At 53.6% G+C, this 24,008-nt stretch overlaps 1 protein-coding gene across 2 annotated transcripts in view; it reads left to right on the top strand.

Annotated features, from left to right (window-relative positions):
* Positions 1-1,547: 1,547 nt before the first annotated feature.
* LOC138118858 (ankyrin repeat and fibronectin type-III domain-containing protein 1-like) overlaps positions 1,548-24,008 on the top strand; it is a 248,658-nt gene continuing 226,197 nt past the window's right edge. Inside the window, exon 1 of one of the 2 annotated variants that reach the window (XM_069030132.1) lies at positions 1,548-1,605. The gene's annotated coding sequence lies outside the window, so the exon portion shown is untranslated. Of the gene's footprint in view, positions 1,606-1,843; positions 1,918-24,008 lie in introns of those variants that run through there. The other variant, XM_069030134.1, reaches the window with a different exon arrangement.

Raw genomic sequence — 24,008 nt, 5'->3', positions numbered from 1 at the left:
CCAGCTATTCCCAGTACAAAGCTTAATGCTAACACAGGGTTTCACAGATGCTTCTTTGGATGCCCATCAGCACATTTATCTCCACTGGAAAACCCCAGAAGCCTTAACCTCCAAATCTTCCTGATGAGAGGCAGCCACATAAACCTTGGGCTGGCAGCAGAGGCTGCTGATACACATCACCGCAGTGTGAGTGTTCTTAGAATTTTTAACTGAAATTAAATGCTCTGTGGCTCTGCAGCATGGCAGATGGGTGTGCACAAAATACCAATGGGAAGAGCACAGAAATTCAGTTCCCTGTCTGAATTTAACAGAGGTGTATACAGTGTGTTCTGGACTTAACACCATTTGTTTGGTCCAGGGGAACACTGTGTCCATAACCTCCCATGGTTCCCAGCCCACCCTGCACTGCCCATGCAGCTGGACATCACTAAGAAAACCCTATCTAGCCCCAGTGAATGGACAAAGCCAATTTTTGGGCTGGCTGATGAGTCTGCACAGAGAGGCCCTGACCCTGCTTCAATCTGCATCTCTGTGCACGGGTCTGGGCAATGCAGCAGGAACAGAGAGCAACCTGCAGCTCGCTGCTGTTCTGCACTGCAGCACTGAGCAGCAGGGAAGTGGTGGTGGCAGGGGTCTGTCACCGGGGCAGGTGATGGAGCTGATCCCCACGACACTGGCACATAGAGATGTGCAGCCCCAGCGCACAGGGGGGCACAAAAGCACTTTCCTAAACCCACCAGAGCTGTCTGCACTCCTGTGCCTCAGTGCATGTGGGTGGTGTGGCAGGCTGGGCTGGGGCTGTCGGCGCTGGGGGCTGCAGGTGGGTTGGGGCTGCAGGAGAGTTGTGTTTGAAGGTGGGTTGTGTCTGCAGGGGCTGGGGGTTGCAGGTGTCCCCAGGCAGCTGGCAGAGGGGTCCAGAGGGCTGGGGGCCACGGGCTCCAGCTGGGGAGCATTACCAGCTCCAGCTGCACCACCAGTGGAAAGCAGGACAAGCCGTGGAGGGGAAATGAAATGATCAGCAGGGATGGAAGGAGCACAGGGAGGAGCAGCAGTCCTAAAAGAGGAGTTTGTAGTGGTGGCAAAGCAGTGTGACTCCTTGATTCTCTGGTTTCTCAGGGTAGCAGGAATCCCCAAGCCATCAGAAGCACGGGTCTGGCCCCCTGCTTTGAGGCAAGGGGACCTCACACGTGAGCTGGCGGAGCAGTGTGTGTCCCGCCTGCAGCCCACAGCATCCTGCTTCTGTCTGTTCACGAGCACTGTGGGTTTGCACGATTTAAAATTAACATCTAGCCTGGGATTTCACTTTCTCCAGGCATCCTGCTCTAGCAGATGTCTCCAGACTCTGAGGTTAGAACCACTTAAGAACTAAGAGAAGCCACAGGACGATTTCCAGCGGGAAGCGCGGGCGGGGTGCGGAGGGGCTGCCCCCGCACCACCGGGGGTTCGGTGCAGCTCCGAGCACTTCCCTTTCCCTTCAGCAGGCTCGGGGGGCTCTGCTGCTCCCTGCTCGTTCCCAGCGCTTTAAACAATGATTTCGACCCGGTTTTGTTAAACTCGGGAACGAACTGCAGCGGAGCAGCGAGTTCCCGTCCCGGCTGAGCCACGGTAAGCGCCGCTGTCCCCCGTCGGGCAGCACCCCCCGGCCAGCCCGGGGACACGCACCGGCCCCCGGGGCTGCGCGCTCCCGGCTCGGGCGGCTCCGTCCCGTCCCCCGCGGCCGCCGAGCATCCCGGGGCGGGGCGGGCTGGGCTGGGCTGTGCGGCGGGCGGGGGTGGCTCCGGGGCCGCCCCCACCGCCCGCTTCCTCCCCCGGGCCCCGGCCGGAGCCCGTAGCCCTCCCTGCCGGCGGTAGCGGGGCCGCATCTCGGGCGTGCGGTCCGGCCGGGCTGCGGGACGGGCGCGAGGGACGGCGGAGCAAGTGAGCGGGCTTCTCCCCCTTCTCCTCCTTCTCTTCCCTTTTCCCCCTTCTCTCCTCCCTTCCTCGTAGGTCCCCCTGCCTCGCCCGTGGCTGTCGGGAGTGCAGGGCGCTGCTGCGGGAGCCCGGGAGTTGCAAAACATCTCCTGGCTTTGCAGCACGTTTTAATTTTCTTTTTCCTTTTCCTTTTCCCTCTTACACTTGGAGTAGCTAATTGGGTAGGAAAACACGAACTGCAGGGGTGGGATTACTTCATGCTCTTGCAATGCTGTTTTGCTGTTCGATTTCAGTCCTTTCGCGTGAATAGAGCCTGCTTGGCGGTGCTGCCCTGGAGCGCGGCGGGGGCCGGGCGCTGCTCTGCCGCCAGCGCTTTTTTTCCTTAGCAGGTTTCCAGTTTTAAGGACTTCGTTGTCTCTGTTGCCGCCTTGCTTTCGGAGGAGATTTGCTCTTTTGAACAGCGGGTCCCGCAGTAATCCCTGTCCATGCTGTGTGCGCCTCAGAGGCTTCCTCATCTGGCAGGTTCATTCCAGCCCTAGGGCTTTTCTCTTTTAGTTTCGAGATTTCCGTAGAATATGTGACCTCCAGGGAAGCGGCGATGCCGGCAGCGGGCTGTTTGCTTCCCAGCCTGCTGGCTGGTGTCCTGGCTCCTGCAGCCATGGATTGACACTGTGTGGAGCAGCTCCGATTTTTCTCCTCTGTTGGTGAAAGCTGGATTTCTTCAGGTTTGTCTGAGAATGGGGGAACAGGGGAATTTCTCGTGCAGGTGGCATTGAAGTTCAGCCAGCTACACCAGCAGAAATTGCTCCCCTGAGAATATAGTATGTGCAGATGTGCTCCTTGAACAGTTTATTCTTGAATATGAGCAACAAGTTGTGTGTGTTTCATAGAAATAAATACAGAGGAGATGAGTGCTGGGCACTGATTCCTGAGGCCTGGAGTCAGCAGGATGCTTTAACGTGGGGATGAGCAAGTTGGAGCTGGTTCTTGGGTTGGCTGGATGCATGTTTACATCACTGGAACATGTGCAAGTGAAGGACCAGTTCATGTTTATCTCATGCTCAGCTTTCCTGTGTATTCCCCTCCAAAAGGGGATGGTGCAGTGTTGTGCTCAAGAACTCGCTTCTCCCTGTTATCTTCCCCCTATGGGTGCTGTTTTTGCTCTCAACTGGCAATTCCAGCAGTGAAATAAGGAGGGGGTGACTTGTCTTCCTTCTTTATCATAAATATTTTACCTGTAAAACAGTAACCTCAAAAATAATTAAACCCAGGGAAATTTGCTTTGTACTTCTTAAGCCTGGGCTTTCTCCAATGGTATCATGCTCTGGGGTGTGGCTGTTCTGCTTTATTTCCCTGAATTAATTTTATTGTGGCACTGAGAACTCCCCTGTGGTCCCTGGAAGTTGTCCTGCATTTTGAGAAGTTCAGAACTTGCTGAATAACCGTTTTTCTTCTCTAAAATATAGGTGGGAAATTTCCTATCCCAGCCTGTCCCTGGGTACCTGAAAGTTGACTTTTGCAGCTTTCACCTCAGCAAAGCTGGGCTTCATTGATAAATCTTTTTTTAAAGGGACTTGTCTCATCTAAAGTTATGAAAAGTTGATATTTCTCATAATAGTTGGATGAATTAGTTAGATGAATAGGGACCTTCCTGCTTCCCTTCTGCTAAGTAAAAATCCACATCTGTTTTTATGCTGACAATTGTTTAAATGATTCCCAGCTCCAGGGAACTTGCAGTCCATTCCTGTCTGCACTCTGGAGCTGTGTCAGTCTCAGATGGCCTTTTCCAGTGTAGGGAAGGCAAATGCTCTTGGTGAGGTTGTCCCCCAGAGAGCCAGAGCCCTGCAGAGAAAGCGATGTCACCTTGGTGTCTCTTCCTGGAGAACAGCCTCACGGGGAGGAGGCATCTCCGTCCTTGTGCAGTGCCAGGAGCTGTCACAACTTTCTCCAGTGGTGTGCTGTGATGTGCATGGGGAACTTGGGGTGTTCATCTGGGAGAGAACTCGGTGACAACATCCTGTGTATTCCTCCAGGATGATTAGAACACTGGTTAGAGAGGGGTCAGATGTTCTCCCCTGCATAGCAGTCATGATAGCAATGGGAATGGCAATTCTTAGCCCTTTACCTCCAGCGAGTCATAACTTAAGAGCAAACGCTGCCCTTGTTAGCGCTAAGGTTTTAATTTTTTAAGGGGGCAAATTATCCCCATTTGCCCAGAGCTCAGCTGCAGTGGCTCCTGTCCCTGCCGTCCATGTGCAGCATTGCTGGTGCTGGGAATGGCACAGGAGCAGTGCAGGGCTGTGTCTGGAGCCAGCAGCAGAGTGGATGGGGAATCCCAGGCAGTGTCTGGAGGCAGAGCTGCAGTGAATGGCACTCGTGGCAGGGAGCTGAGCCAAAGTGTAACCAAGAGCCCTGTCTGTCCTGGCTCCTGGCAGCAGGAGCTGGTGAGGACCTCGGGACACCCTCAGGGCACTGCTGGCAGGGCCTGGCTGCTCTCAGGTGCAGCAGTGCTGGGGCAGCCGCTCCCTATGGGGCTATTTCTGTCCCAAAAGGAGAAATGTGCGTTGGCAGCTTCCCCAGCACCAGGATGGCAGTGTGGGCCAGAGCTGTGCTCAGTTTGGGGTGGAGTTTCTGCTCCTTGCAACCTGCACCCTCTCCAGGCTGGTCTTGCACTTCCCTTCCATCTTGCTTCAAGTGTTTCCCAGCTCTAAAGCGGAGATGTTAATGACATCTTTGTGGTGAGCTGTGGCAGGTGAGGGATGCTGGGTCCTGCTGAGGCTCTGTGGAATGTCACAGCCTGTTTGCTGCAGCCCTAAGGCGGGAAGGGACAAGTACCAACCCCTGTGGCTGCTGGCTCTGGGCAGCCCCGTGATCCTGTTGCTGATTTCCTGTATTCCGTGCCTGTCTGCACAGCAAATGCTGCAGGAGTCTCTCACTCACCTCTGAAACACCTAACCTATGTCTCATTGGGCCAGAGTGAGAGCACGGGCACCAAATCCTGCCTTGTTGGCACTGCTTGGCTTTTTTGGGGGATGCAGAAAAGTCTGAGGAACAACCACAGAGCTGGAGGATGGGCACAGAGCAGGGGAACAGCAGTGCCATTTCAATGGCACTGAATTATCCTGGGCAGAGTTGCAGGGTGAGCTGGATGCTGTTGCTCAGGTGGAACCAGTTACTATGGTCTCTGCTCCCCTTCAGCTGCTGGGTGGGAGAGGATCCTGTGTGGCTCGGGCCCTCAGGCTCCCTTGCTCCTCCTCTCCCTTCCAGAAGGAAGAGTTGGCAGTGTGTCTGGGAGCTCTGGTGCCTTCCAGGTGCTTCCACGCTTTGCAACTGCACCCATGCTTTGCTCAGCCACGTGTTGTCCCTAAGGATGTTGCTGGCTGGGATCACCTCATGGGTGACCTCTCTCCAGGACGGTGCCAAAGGAAAGGCAGTGCAAGAGCACAGGTCCCTTTTTTTTGGGAGTGAGGGTCCTCTCTGCCAAGACCCCCTGCACAAGCAGGGGAGGTTGTCCCACCAAAAGTCTGCTTGGGTCCCCTTCAGAGCGGTGGCTGATGTTTGGTGGCACCGGCTGTGGGCATGGCCCCATCGGGCTGCAGTGGCAATGCCGAGGCACCCGCTGGGGCTGGCGGCCCTGGACAAGCAGGGCTGGCACAGCTGGCTCTAGGTGGAGTGTTTGCACTGGGGAGCCCGGGCTTTCAGCAGCTTTAATAGGAAGGATAAATTGATGGCTTCATTTTTTGACCTTTCAAAGCTTTTCATGCATTAGCTACATGTAGGAAATGTAATTTTCCATGCTGAGAAACCAGCTCTGAAGCAGAATGACTGATGTGATCTTTTTTTGGATGTCTGGCAGACCAAATTTAGTGTGAAACAAAGCTCGAGCCCTGGGCTGAGCTCCTCTGCCTCAGAGATTTGGTGTCTGCATGACAAGGAGTTGAAAAGGGGAACAGGGAGAATTCAGTAGAATTGTTTTCTTTTGATGACTGTGAAGCTCCTGGAGAAGACACCAAGGCACAAGGGCTTCCAGACTTACACAGGGATTTCAGTGACTGAAAAGGAACTTGAGGGGGAAAAAAGAAATGCTAAAATGAGGGAGGCCGAGGACTGCTTGGTCCTGAGCACCTCGGTCTGCAGGGCTCCTCTGATGCTGTTCCCACTGACGGTGGCAATTGGGGTCTGATCCTGCTGTGCTGAGCAGAGTTCTGGCAGCTCCAGTATTGCTCTGTGTGCATCGAGGCAGCTGCCTCTGAGCTGTCATCTCTTCCCTTGCTGTTCTTTTAGTCTCCTGGGGATGTAGTGCTGTGCTGTTCCTGTTCTGGGTGCTTTGGGGTTAGCATTTATAAGACTTCTTCCAAAAGAGAGGCAGAAACTTGCCTGTCCTAAGGACTTGTCCGTGTTTTCCCCACAGCTGCCAAGGGTTACAGACCATTCAGAATGTTCCCTGTGGTGCCAGTACCCAGCCCGGTTCTGGGGATGTGTGACCAGTCTAACACCCAGTTTTGGTCTGTGTTTGTTCACAAGGAGGTGCCTGGGGACATCACTTCAAGGTGCTCTGTGTCCGTGTCTGAAGCAGACTTGGCTGGCAGAGGGTGACTTTGCCTCTCAGAGCATCGCGAGTGACACTGAGAGCTGCCCACACGTGTGAGCCTGAAGTGGCAAGAGTCGGGCAGGGAAGCTGCCTGTCTTGCTTTTAATATTTCATCGAGTGCTAAGAATGCGTGACCTGGAAAAGAGAGCCCAAAAGACCCTGGGATGTGAGTTCTGCTTTCTCTCGCAGCTCCCCCCTGCTGTACAGTGCTGTGCCGGTTCAATGGGAAGAGGGCGGTTGCCCTCTGGCTGTGCTCAAGCTTCTTAGATCAGACCTCTTTGCTATTTTGGTGCACAAACATCCCTTTCTAACAGTGCAGAGGGGAAACTGGACTAACCCTTTCTTTAAATGCATTTAACCTGTGTGTGAGCCTTGACTGGGAACTGTAAGGCACATGGCCACAAACCCCCATCACCTCACAGCAGGTGCAGGCAGCACTCCTAGCGCAGCCCTGCAAGACCAGGTGGGTTCAGCTGCTGAACTCCAGACAAACCTCAAACAGCATCATCTCCTCCTTTTGTGCGGGTTTTTCCTTGTCTCTGAGATGGGGATAAGCGATTTCCCAGCCCTCCTCAAGAGCAGAGCTGTAAGATCTTGTTAATCAGTGATTAGCAAGTGCTCGGAGGCTTTTGGCTGCAGGGCAGGGGGAAAGGCAGGCTGGGGGATGGGGCTGTTAGGTGGCAGCACTATCTCGAGTTCTTTTTGTCCCTGCTGTTCCAAGTGTAGGGGATATCTCGGCTTGGCCTTGGAGTGGGAGCTGTGTAGTGATGGGGTCTGAGGTGCTGAAGCACAGCCCCGTGAGCAGGTGACTCGATGACAGTGGGTGGGTTAAATCAGAACCTGACTGCAGGTGATTCTGAGTGAGAAGTGTTTAAGCCGTCCCTGTCCACAGCCGGCTTCCCAGTCTGCCTCCTGCCGCCTTCTGGGATCCCAGCTGCTCTCCCAAGCAGCAGGATCCTTGTCCCAACCCTTAGGGGGTCAGTCAGGGGGTCTTCCCTCTGCTTTGTCCCTGAAACTTGACAGATCTGAGCTTCTCTTTCTCAGGCATGAGGAGAGATGCCCTTGCTGGGGCAGCTGGCTCTGAAGCTGGTACATGCTGGAGGTTGCTGGGGTGTCTGTAAGTACACAAAGGACAAAGGGGAAAACATAATTTGAAAAGGTGACTCTTCATGGAATGAATTGGGAAGGATCCTTGCCGGTGTGCTGGCGGCTCGTGTAGGAGCTCAGACTGACTCAAGGGCAGCTGGTAGCTCTGTTCAGTGGCTAATGCCCGGTAAGAGGGGCAGGTGTGAGAGCTTTAGGGAGCTGCTGGTCAGCTCCACAGGGTGTTTCCGGAGGTTAATAACTGCGGTGGTGAAATGTGTCAAATCTCTGTGGGCCCCCACAGCGAGTCTGAACGCCCAGAGTGGTTCTCTTCATTCACAAAACAGAGATGAGATGTAGGTTTGTGATGGAGGAGGAGCAAACCTGCTGTGCAGGTATGGCAGGGATCTGCCACGGCTGGGATGTAGGAGCTTGTCCTGGTGCCCGCTTTGAAGGGGAAGGGAAGGGAAGGCTGCCCTGCACAGCGGCCCTGCACCTCGGGTTATTGTTCCTGGCTGCAGGGAGATGTTTCTCCACGCTCTCAATCCAGATTGCTTCCCAGGGAACAGCCTCTGGAAATGCGGGTGTTGGCTTGGGTTTCCTTCTATGCAAATGAGTTTATAGGAATGTACTAAGCTCCTTTACAAAACAGCTTGAGCTCTAATGAAAGACATCGCTGTGTAAGAGAAAAATATTGTTAGTGCATGACTACCATCGTTAACGAGGTCAGATCATTGCCTTGGAACAAAATTAGTTTGTTTTGCTCTAATCAGTTTTAGTAGCTAGAGTGCTCAATAATTACTCATGTCCTTGTGAAAGGGATGGGACAGCATGACTAGAGCTGCTGGCAGACTGCTCTGACTCGGAAATGAATTGCGCAGATGAATTTTGGGAGGGCATCTTTCCAGCTGCACAGTGCCCCTGGAGTGATGCTGGCAGAGCCCAGCTTCAGCCAGGAATGGTCATGGTCCATAGCACGGCTCCTCTGGAAAGAGTGTCCAGAGGGGGATTCAGAGAGGCATTAGCAGCAGGAACATCTTTGGACTCTGCTGTTGTCTTCATGTTTATGATCCTATTTGACTTGCAGCATGTAAATGTCTCTCTGAACTATTCCTTTCTTTAGTCTATGCAAATTTTCAAGACCCCAGGAGCTCTCAAATACAGCTGCTCTCTAAACCAGAAGATTGACTCCTGGGTATTTGCACCTCTAGAATCTTCTCTTTATTTTTTGTTTTGTTTTGTTTTTCCTGATGTCATTAGTGTGTTCCTGAAAAGGCAGCCTGTGGCCACCAGGATGGATGGACAGGGTGCTGAGAGCCACTGCCATGGTGGTGCCCTGGCTCAGGAGGAATGATTGTCAGCAAGCCATGCTTTCCCTGGCCAGTGTGATGGCTGTGCATGTGCCTTTTGCACTGGCAGCTGCTGTGGTGATGGGCACCTCCTCCTGTGCCTCGCTCAGGGCAGTCAGGGTGGGCTGTGAGACCACAGGGCCCTTGGTACCTGTACCTGTAAACTGAGTCAGAGTGCAGCTTCTGATCAAAACTCAGGCTGAGCTCAACCATCCCACCCATGCTGGAGGTGAGAGGTTTTTTGGTTCCCCTCCAGCATCTGCCTGGCAGCTCCTGGGAGTGCATTGCAGGGATAGCAGAGCTGCAGCATCGCAGAGCTGCAGCAGGGAATGGCTCTTGCTGGCACTGTGGCCTCCTTTTGGTTGTGCTCTCCCTTGTCCTTGATGGCTCCTTGCAGGAGCCTGGGTCAGGCTCACAGTGCCACAGCTCAGCTGTTTCCTCCTAAGTGGTTCTTTCCTGTAAAAGGACGAGTTCATGCTGGAGCCCCCAGCTTTCCCTCCCCTTAATCCACTTGCTGACTTCAGCTAAAATGGTGTTAATCCTTGCTATACTTTCCATTTCCTTCCTCGTGTTCCTTCTGGCTCAGCTCAGATGTGTTTTCTCCCCTGAAGCTGAGGGAACTGCTGCTGGGCAGTGACTCTCTTGGAGGTGTGCCAGGAGTGTTGGAGCTGGGGCAGTCTGAGGGCTGTATCTCTGCACCTTAGGGTTTTCCTGTCTGCCTGGCCGTGATCAGTGAAGTGTCACTTGTCAGGAGTACACAGGGGCCTTGCTGGGTCTGCTGCTCCATCAGTGCCCCCCACCTCATGGGCACTGCAGCCAAGACTGCTCTAGGCCTTCACATCCCTGACCAGCTCTTCTTCCTCATCTCTAAGTAAGGCCCAGCAGAGTGTCTCTTCCCACTGTCCCCTCTCTCCTGTGTTAGGGAGCTGTCACCAGTGCTCCCCACAAACCACCTGACTTGCTTGAGTCCCACCGTGGTGGGTTGTTGGAATCCCGTGAGGATCAGGATCTGCAAATATGAGACCTCTACCATTTCCCAGAATGTTCCAACTGCTTTGCCCTGAGCAGGAGGTCTGTTGACAGCCACCACAGTGTCCCCTGTGTTTGTCTGTCCCCCAGCCTTGAGCTCTCCTAAGGCTCATCAGCTCTCCTAAGGCACAGCCTGATGGGCTCTAAGCAACTCCTCCTTGCTGTCCCACAGAGCCCATGCCCATCCATGGGAGCACTTGGTCACCCAGCTGTCCCACCGTGTCCGGTGGCCTGGGGGGAGGCTGCAGCCTCAGCTGTGCCCCAGCCTTGCCTCCAGGCACCATCCTGTGCACGGGGGCTCGAGCCATGCACAGGCTGCACCATGAGCCTCTCCCTTAATCTGTTTTGAATTTCCCACATTTTAATTCCATTGAATGCCCTTAATTCCTGTGTCATGGAACAAGGAGAGCTCTGTCCAGAAAAGCTCTGTTAGAGACGTGTATTTTGGCAATTCTAAAAATACACCTCGCCCAGGCTTGTGCGGGGTAGCCATGGCAACGTGGCTCCAGGAGCAGGGTTAAAAACAATTGCACCAATTAAGGGGGAAATAGAGCTGCTCAAACTTATAAAACCTAAAAATTTAGAAAACATGAAGTAACAAACACCATGTGTGATGCGTGGACTGTATTGGCTTGATCGAAAGTTTGCCCCTTCCACTCTTAAGGAGCATCCCAAGTGCTGATAGAGCTGGGGATGTTCTGTCTGTAGAAGAGAAGGCTCCAGGGAGAGCTCAGAGCCCCTTCCAGTGACTAAAGGGGCTCCAGGAGAGCTGGAGAGGGACTGGGGACAAGGGTCTGAAGGGACAGGACACAGGGAAATGGCTTCCCACTGCCAGAGGGCAGGGCTGGATGGGATATTGGGAAGGAATTGTTCCCTGGGAGGGTGGGCAGGCCCTGGCACAGGGTGCCCAGAGAAGCTGTGGCTGCCCCTGGATCCCTGGCAGTGCCCAAGGCCAGGCTGGACATTGGGGCTTGGAGCAGCCTGGGACAGTGGAAGGTGTCCCTGCCCGTGGTAGGGGGTGGAATGGGATCATCCTAAAGGTCCCTTCCCACCATTCCATGGCTCTGTGAAAGAGAGCAGCCAGGCTGAAACATGGGGAGTGTTTTGAGGACACAAGCATGGTCTGAAGAACAGTTTTGGCCTGCAGTGCTGGCCTGTGAGGGGGCAGGTGGATGTTATAATTCGTGTGCTGAGCCAAAGTCCCTCAAAATCAATGGAGATGCTTTCATTGATGGATTAGCTTAGGGCTGGCAACACAGGCGTGGTGAAAGCAACCAGATGAGTCTGAAAGCAATGAGCTATTGTTTCTAAACTAGATTGGCTTTAATTGTACTTGCTGGGCCCTGGCCACTGCCAGAGGAAGCCTCAGGAATGTCATCAGCTTGCTGGGGATGGTGCTGGGGAGAGTCTGTCTAGTGGAGCTGACTGAGCAAGGTGGTCCTCCAGAAAGCTTTAAATAAAATGATTTCAAACACTTTTTTTTTTTTTTTCTCTGTACCTCACAGAAAAACAGAATGAAAGGATTCAGAGCATCTCTTTCCAAAATATTTCCATCTTTTTGCTGACACTGCGGGCATTTTCCTTCCCTGGCTGATTGTGCTTTGCCACCTCGGCATGCTGATGCCTCCCACGTTTTTTGGGGGATGGACAAAGGGATTTGGGTACAAATAGTTCAGTGAAGTTTCTGAGCTCAGGGCAGAGAGTGGTGATGCTACTGCTGCCTGTTCTTGGGTTTGATCCTGAGCTGGTGAGGGATCCTGCCCTGCCCGTTCTCCCCAGGAGCTCAGCTCTGCTCTTGATCAGCCCCATTGACCCTGAGGAGCTTCTGGAAGCTTCTTGCCGTGTGTGGAAGCGCTGGAGAGGAGGACCCCAGGAAGGGGCCCCAGTCACTGAGTGCTTTGGGTTGTCCTGGAGCACACAGGCGAGCTGGAGGTTAAAGCCTGGGCCCGAGGGGTGGATGCAAGGCAGAGGTCCATGCAGAGGAAGGAAGCGGGGGCGTGCAGCTGCGTGGGGAGGATGCTGCGCCCGCTGGAAAGCAGCAGCGGGGTCTCCTGAGACAATTTAGGTGAAGGAAGCTGTGATGAAGTCACCGCTTTACTTGGCTTGGTGGTGGCAGGAGGTGTCATTAGCGGTGCTGGGGGATGAGGAGTTCAGGTTAAAGGTAGCAAGAAGCAAAGGGGCACATGTGGTGTGTGCAGGGCACAGTCCCAGGGCTGGCAGCTGCTGGGCAGTGCCTGGGCTGTGCCACACGTGGGGAGGTCAGTGCTTCAGAGAACCACAGACTGGTTTGGGTTGGAAAGGACCTTAAAGGTCATCTCATTCCAACGCCTTCCGTGGGCAGGTTCAGCGTCACAGAGAGGGATCTCTGGTTTCCAGGATCTGCTCCTTCGCCTCCCTCCACTGGTGCGAGCAAAACCTCAGCTGTGTCCTGTGAACACAGGCTGTGCTGGCACTTCGGGCACGGTCTCAGGTGGGTGCAGCAGGGCTGGTGTTAGCCCTGGGGACGGCAGGTGTGGGTGTCCCCATGGCTCCTGGGGGCTTCAGGGGTGGCATTGGCCCAGGTGGAAGAAGTGCAAGTCCCTGTGACCCTGCAGCAATTCCTTCCACTAGCAGAGAAGCTTCAGGCAGAACAGGATTTGGAGTCTTTAAGATGATTTAGGCAAATTTTAAAAATTTTAGGGTGGATGTCTTTAACTCATGTTGAATTATGGTTTGCATGAATTTGGGTTAATGGAGCTGGAGGCCATCCCGTAGTGTGGTTTTTGTGCATAGGTTAGACCAGAAGTGTGCATGGAGCTGTTCTGGAAGCTGGGCAGGGCTGGGGAAGAGGCAGAGCTGGTGGGGGAAGGCCCGAACAGGGCTGGTGGTGAAGCTGGCAGCGCACGACAGTGCCAGGAGCCTTCCCAGGCTCCAAGTCAGGTGCTGGCTCCTGGCCAGGGCCGGTTTGGTGGGTGAGGACTCGGCGTGAAGCTCCTGGGGAGGGGATTTACCTTGTGGGCCGGGAGCGGGGAGCTCGGAAGGGCAGAGCGGAGGGGCCGTGCGTGGAACAGCCGAGGGCTCACGCTGTGACCGGACCTGGCCACCCCTGGAGCCGCGGGAGCGCCGGCAGCGGCAGGTTTGGCCCCAGGCCTTGTCGAGGGGGAGGGAGGTGGGCAGTGGGATTTCACCCTGCTCCACAGGCTGCTTGGAAGGGCTGTCCAAGGCTGGGCCTTCCCACACTGGCTCCTCTTGAGCTGTCACACCTTGCAACGTGTGGCACAACTCCAGCGGCGTTCAGCGCTGGTTTTCCTCCGAGACTTTGTGTGGTCTTTGCATGTTGCTTGATGTCAGATGGTCCTTCAGCTCTCTGCAACCCTTCCTCCAGTGGCTCTGGTGTTTGTTAAGTGTCCATGTGCCTTTCCTCACCTCCTGCCATCCAGCAGGGATGCTGTGGAAGTGAAATCCTACGCTTTCTTCTTTCTATTGCCTTGGTGGCCGTGGTCCCTTGTGAAAAGCCTCTGCTCTTCCAGCTGAGTCTGCACAGGGGGCTGCAGAGGGGTGATGCATGTATGGAGAGAGGGGGAGAGGTGGCATAAACAGCTCTGTACCCTCACTGTGAGGTGTAATGTCAAGAAGATCTCTTACAATGTGTGCTTGCCCTATTCCCGCAAAATTACAATTAGTTCTAATTAAGTGGAGGTTAACCTCCACTGTGCATCCTGCAAATTAATGGAATGTGCCATTACCTTATCTTGCAGCACAAGAGGTTCTTGAAAATGACTTGGAAAGAAGTATATTCTTGTGTGTGGTTTGAATTTTTAATTTATGTTAATAGTTCAAGCTTGAATTAATTAATTTTAAATGACGGACCTTTGATCTTTTTTTAACACTCTTGCTTCTGCAGCTTAATATAGCTTTCCAGCTCTTCTCCCATTGTAGTTAATGAATTGATAAACATACATAATATGATAAAAATGTGCATATACACCCTGAGCCAGCCGCAAGGATGGTGAAGCTGGTCTGGTCTCCGTGTGTGGTGTGCACTGAGGGGGCCCTGCTGCTGCCACTCCAAGGGGGGATGCAGCAGGATCCACAGGTTTAGTGCAAGACATTGTGTTATTTCATCTTGGAGGGGGATCTGGGGACAAAACTCATCTTGTGGCTTTGGGCTTGCCTTTGGAGGTGGTAATTTGGGTTTGTGGTTGTGTGCTTGAACAGAGCTTCATCTTTCCTGGGCAGTCTTCTCTCGTGTAACGCTCCCCACTGCGACACCCAGGGAGCACAGGCAGGTCATGCATGACCCCAGGATGTGAGGTGCCTCAGCAGTGCCCAGTGCAGGGGAATGGTCACTGCCCTGCCTCTCTGGGCACCCTGGCGCTGGTGCAAGCCAGGTACCACTGTCCTTCTTGCCCACTTGGGCACACCCATCTCATCCAGCTGCACCATCTGACCAGCACCCCCAGGGCCTTTCCCACTGGGCACATTCCAGCCACTGTGTCCCAGCCTTGGAGCATTCCATTGGGTTGTTGTGACCCAAGTGCAGGACCAGGAACTGAGCCTTGTTGGATCTTCTTACAGGGGGGTTGGCCCACGGATGCAGCCGGTCCAGATCCCTCTGCAGAGTCTTCCTGCCCTCCAGCAGATCAATACCCTGCCCAGCTTGGTGTCACCTGCAATCTGAGGGTGCCCTCGATCCTCTCCTGGCCCCAACACTGAGTGCTGGGGACCACCACTAGTGACTGGCTGCCAAGTGGATGGAGCTTTGTTCCCCTCCCCTCTCTGGGCCCGGCCACCCAGCCCATTTTTCACCCAGCAAATGGTGCCCCTGTCCAAGCCAAGAACAGCCACTTTCCCCAGGAGAACACTGTGGGTAACAAAGGGTTTACTGAAGTCCAGGTAGACACATCCACAGCCTTTTTCTCCCATCAGCTGAAGGGATCACCCTGTCACAGAAGGAAGTCAGGCTGGTCAAGCAGGCCCTGCCTCTCATGAGCCTTTGCTGGCTGGGCCTGATTCCTCAGTTGTCCTGAATGTGCCGTGTGGTTGCCCCAAGATGGTTTGCTCCATAACCTTCCCCTGCACCGAGGTCAGACTGGCACTCCTGCAGTTCCCCAGATTCTCCTTCCAGCCCTTCTTGTGGCTGGGCATCACACTGGCACCTCCAGGCAGCTGGGTGAGCCAGGACTGCTGGTAATTGATGGAAAGTGGTTCAGTGAGTTCTTCCATCACCTCCCTTGGCACCCTTGGGTGGATCCCATCCGACCTCAGAAAGTTGTGTCTGGGTGCTGCAGCATTTTGCTGACTCTTTCCTCTTTTGGAGTTTATGGGGCCTTCATTCTGCTGCTTGTACCCAGCTTGGGGGGCTGAGTACCCGGAAAACATCTGGACTTATTATTTGAGCCAGCTCTGCAATGTTTTAAAATTAAAATAGCAGACATCATCTCTGAAGTTTCCCAGTCCCTGCCAGAGCATTGACCTTGTGAGGCTGAAGCCAAATCTTCTGAGAAGGGGGGAGAAAACAGCCAAGCTTCCTTTCCCTGTGTGCTCCCAAGATGTGGGGACCCACGGGTGTCTCTGAATCCAGATCCAAGCCTGCCCTTCCGGATTGATGCCGATGGCCCCGCTCCCAGCAGTCCCCTGCTCTGCTGGGAAGGGTTGGTTGTGCTGTTCCCAGCTCCTTATCTCACAGTGCAGGGACTGGCAGGGGCTTCACCGTAGTCACCATCCAGCATTCCTGTTTTCTGCCTCCATCTGGCAGCTGCGTTACCTGGGATTGAGGGGTTTCTGTCTGGGAAAAACACATTTACTGGGGGGAAGAGCAGGCTTTAAGGGTGAGCTTGTTATTTTCTCAACCCACGAGAGGGATTTGGAGAAGCAAAAGGGTCAGCAGCAGTGCCTAGCAGTGCTCTTGCTCTTTATTTTTGTGGTCAGTTGCTGTCTCTGAAATGACAGTGATGGCTGCTGCTGGTGTAGCAGAGGAGACCTTGCAGGAGGGGGAAAGAGATGCTGAAAGGGGCTGCCATAGCAGTTGCTTCTTCAGCAAAGCACTCTAGAGGGACTGGGCACACCATCCAATCCTGGATCATCGAGCCCAGCTCCTGGCCCTGCTCAGGCACCCCAACAGCCCCACCCTGGGCATCCCTGGCAGCGCTGTCCAAACACTCCTGGAGCTCTGGCAGCCTCGGGGCCGTGCCCATTCCCTGGGGAGCCTGGGCAGTGCCCAGCACCCTCTGGGGGGAAGAACCTTTCCCTGCTCTCCAGCCTGACCCTGCCCTGGCCCAGCTCCAGCCATTCCCTGGGTGCTGTTCCTGGTCACAGGGAGAAGAGATCAGAGCTGCCCTCTTGAGAGGAAGCTGCAGACCCTGATGAAGTTTGACCTCAGTCTCCTCTGGGCTGAAGAAACCCAGAGCTGCTCCTCGTATGGTCCCTTCAGACCCTTCAGCATCCTCATGTCCCTTTGGATGTTTTCCTGTTTAGGTCCTTCTGATATTGCGGCACCCAAAACTGTCCCCAGGACTCAAGGTGAGGCTGGACCAGCACAGAGTCCTGGTGCTGGTGTGACACTGTTGGGCAGTTTTGGGAGCTCAGAATGTCCAGGAAAATGGAGAAACAGTTCAGAACTGTAATGGTGATGTTCTGGAGTGACATCTCCCAGTGTGGCTATGACATGGGCTGGTGGCACCCAGTTCCTGGCCATAACTCATCTGGCCCTGGCCTTGCCCAAATGTTTTGGGGCTGAGGTGGGGGAGGGAGAGATGGCTGGGGCTGGATCAGGGACTCTGCTCTGCTGGAACCAGAGGGGCTTTTCTTCAGCCTTGCAGGGTGGGGGAAGCTGCCTGACCTTTAGTGCAGATTTGTTTCTGCATTACTTGCCCTTTTAACACATGATTGAAAGCAGGCTGTAGGGGAGAGGGAGCCAAAGCTCAGAAATCAGGCTCCTAGGATTGGTCAGGAGCATTTCTAGGAGAAACAGAGCAGAAAAAGGAGCATGTAGGGGGAATAGATTTTGCTGTTGGTGATGGATTGCCCGCCTGCATGGAGATACAGACCTGGCTCTGAGCTGCTGCCACATAAGCTGAACATGAGGGTCACAAGCCATTGTGTCATCATTCAGTGCAAAGAGCTCGAGAACGTGCTGTCATCTGGCATTTGGGGAGGTTTTGGGAGAGACTCCAGAGGTGTTTGCTGCCAACCTCACCTCCTGAAAGTGCTGGCACTCACCTGCAGCCATGGCTGTGCCCGTGCTGGCTCGGTCCTCTGGGGTGGCTTCTGCTGGGCTGTGGGGACAGCGGGCATTGACACAGACAAAGTGGTGTATGTGATCTGAACATCCATCCCTGATGGGGCTGGCAAGGGGACAGTGACCAGGTGGGCACGGGAGCCCTCTGTGGCACCGGCAGTCTGGGTCCCTGGCTGCTCACAGATGCCGATTGTTTCCCTGTGGCAACAGTGCCTCGCTGGTGTTTGTGCTGAAGTCTTATGAGATCTTTATATCTTAAGTGTACGTGACCTGTTCATTTATCTTTGGGCACTGGGCAAACACGGAGGGATATTGGATAAAACACTGCAAATATTTGCAGTTCCCTGGGAAGAGAGCTCGGTGAAACTTGAGGTTTACGTGTGGTCCTTTATTGCTCTGCTTTTCAGGTTTAGATCTTGAAATGCTTGGCAGAGGGGCAAGGCTGATCTTCCAGGGAATTGCAGGGTCCTGTCACCTCTGCCAGTCCTGTGCCTCACACCTGGGACTGTGTTGCAGTCTGCACGGCACCAGGATCTGCCTGGGATGGAGGTGGGCACAGGCAATAAACCCTTTGTCCAGGGACTGATACTGCAGCCCTGTGTGGAGTCCAGTGAAATCCCAGCAGCCTGGCCAAGTGCTTTGGGACCTTGTGCAGGGATTTCTGTCCTTCTGGACCATCCTTTGGGCCTGGCTGGAGAGTACACAGAACCGGTGAATAGAAATACTGAGGAGCTAGGCATGCTCTCCATACAGAGGGTGGTGTGATGTGGTACAGGAGAGACCCATTCCCAAGGGCAGGGATGGTATAAGGTATTTGGAAGTCAAGTTTTCTTCTCTGTCATGGACAGCATAGGAGAAAGGCCCAGACTTGACAGTGTTGGCTGGAGGGGAAGGTGAGGTGCTGGCACACCACGGGTGCGAGGGTACTACTTCCAACCCCCTCAGAGCCCCTCAAGTTGGAACCCAAGGATGCTGGGTTTCAGCCACTCTTCACTGACACATCAGCTGCTGTGAACTCTGTAGTCTTTCCATTCCACCCTTTGGAAGCTTGGAAGAAATGTTTCCATGTCTACTCCAGCAGGTGGGGTGAGATGGGAAGTTCCCAAGCTGTGAGGGTTCTGAGGGATGGTGGTTTGGGGTGCAGTCATGTGCTGCATCATTTATAAACTCCAGGCACTTAAAGGCAGGGAAGCGGACAGTTTAGGGACATCATAAATCTTACCTCCACCCATACTGGAAACATGAAGAGTATCCTTCAAACCCTGAGCAGGGAACACGACTTAAAGGATCGCAAACTCTCCTTTTTGTTGGGACATTAAAATTCAAACATAACTAGGAATTCTGCAGAAGTGACAACTGCAGCAGGTCTGGAATAAGGGCTTAAGTGAGAGTAACTTGGCTTGGCATAATCAGAGGGATTGCCTGGGGCTGAGTGCATTGGCAGCAGAGTTGAGGGGGGGAGGTCTTGCCATAGACTTGAGTGGTTTTTGACAGGGAATACTTGCCATGCGAGTACACAGATGAGCTCAGGATGTGCTAAACCAGGGGTCTGTGACCAGCTAAGTGTATCTGAGGATGTTTCCACTTTCCCTCCCCTTCTCCTGACAGCTGAGCCTCAAGCTGTCACTTGTTCCCAGTTCCCTCTGGGCCACGTGGGATGGATTTGCTGTAATCTCCGAGCCAGAGCCCAAGGTTTTCCAGCTAAGCTATGCTACAGAAACGTTCCCAAGAGATGTTTTCTGGGAGGACTTGGAAATCTACTTGTAAACAGAGATATCAGAAACATGTGATTACATTATTCCTCTGTTTCCCAGATGACAACAATGTTTTCAAGTGACAGAGCACTGCAGTCCTCCAGAGCAGGGGACTGGGAGTCACTCCTGCAAGGTGGCCTTGTGGCCCCCTTCAGAGTGGTGGCTGTGGCACTCTCTCATGAGGCTGTGCTGAGGGTATGGGTCTGGCACCAGCTGGGGGTGTCCTGGCCAGAGCATTTGTCAGTGGATTTGGGAAGAAAACAGATCCTCTGTGTGCAACTCCAAGGGTCCTGTTCATCCTGTTTGGTTAGAGCCATCCCTTCCCCCTGGGCTTGGGCTGGGGCTCTCAGCTCCGCTTCCTCTGGAGTCATGAGATGGACGTGCGATTCCAGCTTTGCTTACGAAAATTCCAAACACCAGCACTAAGGTCAGCAGTTAGGAAACATCCTAGAGTAGGGCTCAGGTAGAAGTTTATACTTGTGCTTCCTCACATGTTTTCAGATGTGGCCCTCGACAGGCACGTACTAAGTTATAGCAAATATCTGGACTAAATTTCTACCCTCACCCACTTTTCCCTACTCCTCATTGGGGCTGAAATCGATACAAGACTCTTGTTTTGGCAGTGGTTCTCATCTGGATTTGAAAAGCTATGTATGCTTTGAGTGGGCTCTTCACAAAACCACAAGGTCTCCCTAGCTCTCAGCAATCATCTGTTTGAAAAATGTTGAGGTTTTGTTGGTTTTTTTTTCCTTTCTTTGGATTTCCTCCAAGCCTGGTGCTTTGGGGTTTAGCAAATGTCGAGAAGCAAAGATGTAGCTTACACTGGGATCACAGGGTGTTTAAACAAAGCCTCTTGGTGAAGCCACAGAGATACTTGGGCATGCCCTGAGGCAGCAGGGTTTGTTTCGTTTGCTGGGCTGCTCTCCTCTTGGGATGGGTGGCAGTGGTTTGCCAAAACTGTGGCTTTGCTGTTGGTCATAGCAGCAGGAGAATGAGCCAGGAGCTTTGCACGGAAGAACTGAGAGTCCCTGAGCCTGATCCAGCCAGCAGCCTGGCACACAGGAGGTACACAATGTGTTTATCACTCCCTCAAGTGCCACCAGCTGGCTTTTCCATGGAGTCTGGTGTGTGCTGAGGGGTCCAGGGTGGTGGGATGCACCTGGAAAGGTGCTCTCCTGGGTGAGCAGCACCCTTGGCCCCAGGTGCCCCTGCAGGATTCAGCTCAGCTGTTTCTCACTGCTGGTGCTCTGGCACTTAAAGATGTGGTGAACATGGTGGTGGTGCTGGGTTGGTGGTTGGATGTGGTGATCTGAAAGGTCCTTTCCAACCTTAATGACTCTGTGTTTCTAACAAGGGTCTTTCAGGTGCTGGAAAGGAGTTGTGTGATAGAAGGCAAAGGGTCAGCTTTGGAGGGTTAAGGATGGAGGAGTCAGTGGTGGTAACACCTCAGGACTGGTGAGGGGGCTCCATCAGCAGTCTGGAAACAGGAATGAAAGGAAATGTGCATTGATTGAATGAAAATGGAAATGAAGACCTGGTCCAGGCTTACAAAATCATGAAGGCTCTTAGAGGAAGGTGCAACTGTTGCTCACCTCGTGTCTCAATACAAAAACTGGAAGTTGGCAGTGAAGCTCGGGGGTGGTTAATGGAAAAAGTGTGAAGGGAGGTGCAGCTTCCCTGAGCAGGTAACAAGTGCCTGGAGCTGGTGCTGCAGTAGGCTGGGGAGGCAGATGGCTCATTGAAAGGCACTGGGCAGATTCTTGGCCAGCAGGCCTAGAGATGGATCCAGAAGGACTCACCTGGGATATATCCTCTATCATACCTCATCCCAGAGTTGTGGATGCTGGGAATGGACCATGGAGCACCCAGGCTCCTGTGTTCTCCCCAAGCAGCTTCTTTGGAGAAGACGAGAAGAAAAACTAGTAGTTACTGATGCTCTTTGGGGGTGCTGAAATCTGCTGGGGACATTCCAAAGGTCAGGGCAAACATGTCTAGGGCAAGAACTTCTCCAGTCTGTCTTGAACTCTGCTCAGTCATAAAATGTGTCTGTGGCACTGACAGGTTAAGCTGGCTCTACTCAGATCAGGGTCTGCCTCCTGTGGGGACTCTTGTTTCTAGGCTGTAGACTGGATGTCTGTTATTAAATGAATGTTCTGGGTTGCAGCAGGTTTCACTTGAGGCCTGCAAAGGTATTTTGGAGCCCAAACCCCCTTGAGAGAGCAACTTCTCTTCCCAAAGCCAAGTGTGTGCTGGTCCTCATCACGTAGGTCTTTACCCCATGCCAGGACCGGGGCTGGCAGAGCATCCAAGTGCAGCAGTGGGAGGGCGTCAGGGGAATAGGAGGAGATCTGGCCCAGGAGGAAGGATGCTGTTTACACTGGGTTTGTTGCAAGCCAATGATTTGTCACTGGCTTTAATGGTAGAACAAAGCATATTTACTCAGCTTGTTTGGCCGGTGAACAAGTGCTGGATAAGAAACTGTCAGATGGGAATCAATTAGAGACTTCAGCTCTGAGTGAATGATCCTATTTGACATCAGATGCTCTGTGAAAGCCAGTAAGGACAATGCTGCTATTTATATGGTTCTTTTCTTGCTCCTTCTCCTCTTCCCTGTCATCATCTGTGCTCTAATATTAGAGCTCTGACCCTGTGTGTTGCTCCCAGAGCAAGCACTGACACCGACTCTTTCACGTGGCTCCTGTGAAGAGATCTTTGTGTTTGTGAGGGGGAAGGAGCTGGCCGAGCCTTGCATCCCTCTTCCCTGCTCCCCTGCTGGGGCAGTGGCTGCAGAGGGCTGACTTCTGCTGGGGAGGGCAGCACAGGTACCAGCGTGTGCCCTGCAGGCGGCTGGGAGATGGGGCTTGTGTGGCAGCTGGAGCCCCGGCTGCCATGCAGCAGGTCAGGGAGTGGTGCCTGGGGGCTGGCTGCTGTTTTGGCTCCGAGTTCTCTGCTTTGTGCAGCCCTGGGGCCTTTTGCTCCTGTCCACTTGACTCCTTGGCACATTGAACAGTGGCACGGCTTCCCTCGCTTCTGCTGGGAGCTGTCCTGTCACAAGAGCAGCTGCAGTCCCTTCCCGTGTGAGGATGGCCTGTGGCAGGAGGAGGTGGGAGCGAGTGCAGAAGAGCAGAGGGGGGGTGATTGTTGGTGCAAACAAGCTCCTGCCATCCTGGAGAACCTGTAAGGCTCCTGTGTTAGGGGACAGTCACTGAGTCCTTGTCACCATGACATCTCCTTGCCTACAACTCAGCTCGGGCTGCCCAAGTGAGTGAGTCAGCAGGCAGTGACTCAATCAGGTCACCGGATGGATTTACCCTCCAGACAGAGACATTCCTGGCTGCATTTATGACATAACTTGCCTAAAACTCTCATCACTAACTGGTGACTCTTTATACCCTTGCTCAGGGCCTCTGGGCAGGCTGCTGCCGAGGAGCCTGTGTTCAGCAGGGTCCCAGGAACTGCAGCTGTCACAAAGAAAAGCACACATGAATCCCTTCCCTGTCCTGGAGAAACACGGCAGCTGGAACTTGGAGCATCATGCAAAGACGTGAGGCTGTGGAAGGTTTGCAGTGGGCTTGCTTCTGCCCTGCCTTGGTACCACTGACTGCCTCAAAGAGCATTTCCCCTTGACACACCCAGTCCTGAGTGGGAATGTTCTCATCATGGGTAAAAGAAAAGCTTTTCAGTGAGGTAATTACTTTGCTCTTCTTACCTCAGGATTTAATTTTGAGGCTGCTTGAGGCTGATAGTACTTGATCTTATCATGTCTCTTAATCTCCTTTTCCTCCCTTTAATGATGGTGTAAATAAGATTTGCAACTTCTTTTAACTGCTAGCTCTCTAGGAATGCTTCAGTGGGGTGCAAAATCCAGTAGGATCTTCTTAGATCTGTGGAATGGCCTGTAACTGTGGTGTTGTCCCTTGTACGTGCGTTAGAGATAACTTCTAGATTTGAAGGGGGTTTGAAGGGATTTTGGTCTGCAAGCTGAAACCTCCTCTTGTAGCAGGGGTGTGCTGTTAGATGTGGCAGAAGTGGGGAGGTCAAAGCCAGCCCTGCCCTCTCTGTGCCTGGTTTGTGAGGCTCTTCCTCCACCCTCTGAGCCCCAGTGGGGTCTCTGTGCCTGGCACACCCTCAGGCAGCGTGTTGGGACCAGCCTTGGAGCCAAGTGTGGGCACTGGTGCAGCTTGGCTTTGCAGCACATGGAGGTGACTTGGAAGAGAAGAGGAGCAGGTGAGTGTGCTCCAGGAGAGATCTTTGCAGGTTGAAATGAGCTGTGGTGGCAGACAAAAAACAACTGGGGGTTCTGGGGCTCAAACCCAGCAAAGCTGTCCTGCTTTTCATTGATCCAGCCCCTCCTCTGTATGGCTGGAGCTGATGGATCAGTGGACAGGGCACCTGGGAGAGGCAGCATGACCCTGCTTGCCTGGGCAGGTCATGTCACCCCTCTGTGCCCCACTTCCTCAGGACAGGCGTCCTGCTCTGCTCTCCCTTAGGTGTGTGCAGAGGGGCCATGATGAGCTGGGCAGGCTGTGGCTCTGAAGGTGGGAAGCCACTTTTACCTTCTTCCCTGAATTTGAACAAAGCTGTCCCTGCACAGAAACGCTGATAGCTGGCCAGGTCATAATTAACCGGGATAGGCATCCTCGTAATTACCCCTCCTGGGTGCATTGCACTGCCTGCACAGAGCTTGATGCAGGGGTGAGGACTGGGCTTTGCCTTCCTTGATATTTTCCAGGGAATGCTGAGCATGTCCTGGCAGTGAAGGGTGGATGTGGAGTGCTTTTGGGTACAGTGGGTCCTGAGGCAGCCACTCCTCCCCTCCCGGTGGGTAGAGAATAGGCTGTGCTCTCAGAGGGGACAACTGCCACGGGTGGTGGATGTCCTGTGGGAGCTCTGGCTGTTCTTGTGCTCTTGGCTCATCATGGGGAGCTGGATGAGGAGAGGGGGGCCGGGAGAGCAGCTGAAGGGGACACGGCCTCGTTGCATGGAGTGGTTGTGAAGCTTTCCCAGTCCAGATGAGTGTGTGCACCTGAGAGCAGAGCAGTGCCTGTGCCTGGGGGTTTGGAGGTTGGCCC

Source organism: Aphelocoma coerulescens, chromosome 14 (assembly GCF_041296385.1).
Source record: "Aphelocoma coerulescens isolate FSJ_1873_10779 chromosome 14, UR_Acoe_1.0, whole genome shotgun sequence".
NCBI lineage: Eukaryota > Metazoa > Chordata > Aves > Passeriformes > Corvidae > Aphelocoma > Aphelocoma coerulescens.
The sequence above is the reverse complement of the archived record's forward strand: the minus strand, read 5'-3'. Positions and strand labels throughout refer to the sequence as shown.